Source organism: Phaenicophaeus curvirostris, chromosome Z (assembly GCF_032191515.1).
Source record: "Phaenicophaeus curvirostris isolate KB17595 chromosome Z, BPBGC_Pcur_1.0, whole genome shotgun sequence".
Classification (NCBI taxonomy): domain Eukaryota; kingdom Metazoa; phylum Chordata; class Aves; order Cuculiformes; family Cuculidae; genus Phaenicophaeus; species Phaenicophaeus curvirostris.
Window position 1 is genome coordinate 22,154,067 of NC_091431.1, and position 6,010 is coordinate 22,160,076.

The following is a 6,010-nucleotide window of genomic DNA, read 5'->3' on the forward strand; positions in this document are numbered from 1 at the left end:
TTTTCACCTTGACAGGTAGATTTAGCAGAATGTATGTAAACGCTGACTTCTCATAGCAACACTGAGACTAAGGATCTTTTATAAAACACTAATATACTGCCTGTTATGGTGATCAAACTGAATTTGGAGTGTAAAGACTAGATTTTATTACCTATTTCACCTTGGTTTTATGCCCAGTTCATCCAGGAATTCTTCACTCTCAGAAAAAACAAACTTATTTTACAGAACTACACAAAATGTCATTAACAAATGCAGCTAGAATTAGAAATTGAACCTTAGCTCCTTTGAATACATTAATTTTTTAGAAGTGTACATAGAAGGTAATGCCACCACAGGCTTTGCTTTCCAAACTGTAGGAACTGAAAGTAAAAAGGAACACACAGCAAGAAGGCTAGTAATTTATATGTCAGATAGTTCAGGATACTATGTGTGTTCACTATCACAAAGCTTATTCAATGTTGTGTGTGCTCCACAGTAGAAAACTTAGTACACAAAACCAAATCTCTTCACTTTATTCTGTCGTTGGACCTGTCAACCTGTAGTCATGTTATGTAACAATATCCTTTGTAACTGCTGATTTCATGAGGATAATAAGAATCAACTACCTATATAAAGCAATAACAGCCTCATTTGACATAAAACTAGTTACACAACAAGGCAATATGTCTAAGAAAATAATGAACTTGCAGATCTATTCTTATTAGTCTGACAATAAGATCAGGGGCTAGTCATATATTTGGCAGTGAATATCTGCTCCTCTCCTGAAGAAAGCTATATAAGATTCTGAAGACGTGGGTTACCATAAACTATGTGATGGCCTAAAACCTGCAGTGTTTTGATTTTTTTCAACCATCTTCCCAAAGGCAACCATCTGGATAAAAGAGTCAACATGCATGTAAGCAGAGAGTTCCAAGTGAAAAGCAAACTTGCTAGCCACGGGCGCAGAAATATAGCATATCAAGTTGGGTCAGGACACTGTTAAACAGGGTGTTACTGCCTACACATTTGCTTCAGAATTCTGTTACTACTTTTATTTCTTTGGAAGATACTCCAGAAAGTTGGCCCACAAAAGAATTAAATAGCAACTAGGAAAACAATTAGAACAATTACCCAAATAAAACAGCATATATACACACAGATCAGCACAGTGCGTGGCCCAGCTCGTCTGTGTTATTATAAATTTAATTTGTTCTTTAAAGACAAGATTAATTAATCTGAAGAAACTGTATTGAAGCAGCCAAAGGGAAATTACTATTCCAGTTTCTCTGTTTGACGCACAAACAGTGCAAAACTGACTGCTGAAGCCACTACTTTCCCCATGTGTTTTCTTGAGAGAAAAAAATGCCAAAATCCATCCAGTCTCACACTTATCCTTTTGCATTAAACGAATGGAAAAAAAGCATACTTCATACTCTTCCTTGTCTTTCCCAAAACATAAAGGTGGGTGATACCTATTCCCACTTCTGTTCTGAACCAAGTCTTGCAGAGAGAATACTCTTCCTGACAGAATACTCCTCCTGACAAGTATTGCTTTTTCTTCCACTAGTTCAGGCAGTTGTTGCCACAAGTCAATATTCAACTAACGTTTTTAAAACTGGATCATTACAACAAATACTCATTTTTGTCTGCACAGATGTGAAAGGCAAAATTAACTGCAGCAGTAGCTATGGCAGCTACTACAGCTAGTTCCTGGCAGTACAACATCTTTGTTATGCTGTCCTCATAGAGGTCCCAGTTAAGTAAAAATAAGTTAACTAATGAAAAGATGGGGGAGGTGTCCTTTTTTTTTCCATAATTCTCATGCAGCTGACCCTGCCATTTACATTCCTTTTGCATGTAAGTTATATAGAAGAAACAATATTCAAATCAGTATCTTGAGCTGCAAGTGATAAAAGCAGCAGGAACTTAAGCCATTAAAAAAACTCTAAGAAGCTGCAGACATAATACAGTTTTGTTTCTTCTTTTCACATCTTGCTTGTTGATAATGAAGATTGTCATCCAAAGAGTATAGTTAAACCCATAAAGTCCTCTACAATTCAGCATTAACGATGAGTGCAATGCAAAGTGAGAAAGCTTTACTACTTCTACATAGACTAGTCTCACAGGGAAAAGACTATCACATTACATAAAACAACAAGACAAAATTAATGTAAGGTTAAACAGTGACATTTGACAAAATGACAATGCTGAGAAGGTACAAGATTCCACAGCTGGAAGCTATGTGACTCCTCATTTCCTCTCGCAATGAGGAGAATAAAACAAAGGAAGTAGCAGTATAAAACTTTTAGGAAGAAGGAGGGAAAGCACATTCAGTGGTAGAAGAAACTGATACAGAAGAATGTAATTGGAGACTCAGAAGACTGTAGCCTTCTGTTCAACTGTAAGGAAGTCACAGCATAAATGCGATACTTCAGGTATAAATAACATAGTTCAGGTTTTTTGGTTTTGAGTTGTTTGGGGTTTTTTTTTACTTGAATATATTAGTTCTACCAGACTGAGATTTCAAGCTGTCATTTACATTTATCAAAACCAGCTTTGCATCGGGCTCACAGTAGGAAGTCACAGAATGCAATGTATCAACTCAGTACATAAAAGGAATTAGGGCCAATATATCCAACTGGCCTTTGATGCAATGGATGTCATCAGAAAGAGAGATGAAAAGCTACTGTGAGAAACTCTTATGCTCTAAAAAAGCCCCTCCTTCCACATGAAGGCAAGTTTAAAAAAGACAGTTGTTTATAATTAAGCTCTTCATCTGTTACTGTTTGAGATCAAGCTCCATTTAACACACAGCTGGTTAAAACACAAGCATTTTCCTTGTGAGTAGAATTGAGTATTGCTTATTTACTGCCAAATACTGGTTTGGGGTATTCAGAAGTATCCTTAAAAACTATTAGACAATGCAAAATGTACGACAGAGGCCTGTAGCTTTATAAATACCTAGCAATCCCATAAAACCAGCAAGCCTACATAGAACGTAATGTAACTGATAATGACACCATACTGCATACTAATTCATTGCTATTAATCCACATTTTGAATTTAATTTCCACATGGATTTCCACATAAGGAAGCTTTTTCAAAAATCAGGTTACATCTTTCAACAGCTGCTGAGTTTGTTAGTACTTGTGGTTGCTTCCAGTTCTTAAATTTTTTACTGATAGCCTCTTACACCTCACTGAAGCAATGCTACAAAACATTTTTTTCCTCCTTTTTAAGCTAGAAGTTTATAGGCCCAATTGTGATTTTTCTTCAGCTCTATCATAACCATACAAAATACTTTCTTGATAAAACCTGTTAAAATAGAAACTAATGTTGACATTCCATCTAAAAGCATTCCACTAAAAACAACAAAACCATCCCATGACCTAAATTACGAAGAATGTCAGACTTGCTTCCTGATAATCTTTTCTGTTCACAAAATTTAAGTCAAACCAGCTATGAAAATTTACATCCAAGAATTAATTGATAATTCTAAGAAAAACCATTTGAACAGTCAACTGAAGATGAAATGTGACTTTATTGATGCCACTAAATATAACTGATGTTTCTGTAATTAACACTGAAGAAAGAAAAAAAAAAAAGTAATGTTTTTATGTAAATCCATAAAAGGATTGCAGAGGAGAACAAAGGACTTTGAGCAATAAATGCACACTAAGTAAAACCTGAAATAAAATAGCTAACTTCTGCTATAATCCTGCCATGGATCTAGCTGAATATTATAAATAATTAAGTGCCCCAGTGTTTCCTTGAGGTTAACAGCCATATACCAGGAAAGGCTAAATAAGCATTCACATGCATCATACATAGCCTCCATTCCCTTTATAAAAATCACCATTAAGTACTAGCTGTCCTATCTGGGACAAGAGCTTTAAAAGCTTTTATTTCCCATCAACTACTTCCTTTTTTTTCACTTGATAAAAATACTTAATAGTTAATTACCATTGAGGCATTTCTGCAAAAGCAGCAGTCTTTTTTTTTTCCTACCAGAAGTACCGTGCTTACAGTGCAGTATGAATAGATGAGGCATCATTTCACAATATGGGGTTTCCCATAAAACACTTTTTACTCCAGGAAAGCCTCAAATTGTTATAAAAATGAAACAATATTAAGACAATTAAACTTATCCATGGAAACTTAAGACCAGCATTTAAAATTGCTTCTTTTACAGGAGCAGACAAATTAATAATTAGCATCTATTGAACAGAAAAGGTATTCATATTATGCATTTCCTTCTTTATATTTTGCTGTCTGCTTGGGCAAATATGACATAGGTATATGCAGCAGGGACAAAGTCAGAGGCATAAGCACACAGCTGCAATTGACTACACTATGTAAAATAAATTTGTACCACAGGGATACAATTGAATACATAAACCTGTCCACTACAAATAATGCAGTTTATAGGTTTACTGCTTTTGCTGGGAACAGACCCCAAAATCAAACCTATAGAAACAAGATCAGCTGACAGGAATTGCATCAAAAGTGTTCATTGTACAATACTAGTGCCCTACAAGTCAAACCACCTGTTTCCTAAACAGATTCTTATGCTGGGCAGCAAAGGAATGAGTGTTCAGCAGATGCATTTCTGGTGAAGTGCTTGTGTAGTTGCAACCAGTAAGTCACTGAAGTTTTCACCTGCCAGGATGATACCATTTGTATCTTTTGTCAACTGTGTAACAGATCAGTATCACATAATAATCTGTACCTGCTGCCAACCAGAAAGGACTAAAAAGTAATTATATTTTACTGTAACAACAGTAACAAAAAGTCCTACCAAAACTGTAATCACATGCCTGAAGAGCTAACTAGGATATTGTTTTGCTTCTTTTCTGGCCGATTACCTGACTAACAACCTCCAGAAAACATGAGGATATTTCATGTAATATGGCACATAGCAAACTAGTTCATATTGCAGTGGTCAAATACCCTTACCAAACTGATAAGCATGCCTTCTCTCACCAAGAGTGGTACAGTTTGGGGTAATAACCACAACAGTGAAGGTGGTTTATTTTGAATGCAATTCCAGGCTAAATAGCAACAAGAACTCTCAGACATTGTGTAGCAGAGAAGAAAAAAAAATTAGTATTGCCATAAAAATTTGCATCTGCTTCATACAGCGGCACAGTACATACCCTTCCACAAGCTTGAGGCTGGTGCTTTTCAGTACAGTAATGAAAAGTCCACCCTACCCTGCAGTAATCAAAACACATTTTTAGACTTGAGTGCGAGACAATGGATGAGGCCCAGCCAGTATGGCCTCAAGTTGTGCCAGGAGAGGTTTAGCTTGTATATTAGAAAAAATTTCTTTACAGCAAGAGTGGTCAAGGATTGGAACAGGCTGCCCAAGGAAGCAGAGGAGTTGCCATGCTTAGAGATGTTAAAAAATATATGTAGACACGGCACTTCAGCTCCACCTGGTGGTCAGAGTGAACACACCTGTGTGTACACATGCTCCCCACAAGCATCATTCATGTTTCCCCAACAGTCTTAATGCTAGTCTTCATTAATACTTGTAACAGCAAAATAATTTTCCTAAAAATCAGCATTTCTCCAATCGTCATCCCTCACCAGAGTGCTGACTTACCAGAATATTTGCAAGACTCATGTAAAAGCTCTCTTTATAGATTAAATGAGTTTCAAGTAGCAGCTCCTAGCTGTACATTCAGCTAGGAGAATTACAGCACTGTCCATCATCCTGGTGACAAAAACCAGGCTCTACAAAAGCCATAACCAAGAATGCTCGATTATAGGGGCAGGTGCCTACTATAAATTAAGAATTAGGTACCAAATACTGTGGTTTAATGCAGTTGTTTAAGACAGCATCACTGTCAAAAGAAACAGTCCCCATAATCCTCATGCAACTGCATAACCCTTGGCCATCTGCCCCTTCACTTCCTCCTGTCACAAAGTTGAAATGACATCAGGTAGTTCACCAGAAAATGGAACTTCAAGACGAAAGACATGTTAACAAGACTTAAATTTATCTTGAGACTAATGCTAGTAAAAA

General features: G+C 36.5%; 2 protein-coding genes across 3 annotated transcripts in view; both read left to right on the forward strand.

The window, feature by feature from the left end:
• The window catches only part of PHAX (phosphorylated adaptor for RNA export), a 294,590-nt gene that overhangs the window by 214,345 nt on the left and 74,235 nt on the right, over positions 1–6,010 (forward strand). The gene's annotated exons all lie outside the window — the stretch shown is intronic.
• The window catches only part of MEGF10 (multiple EGF like domains 10), a 186,336-nt gene that overhangs the window by 145,105 nt on the left and 35,221 nt on the right, over positions 1–6,010 (forward strand). The window lies entirely within an intron of this gene.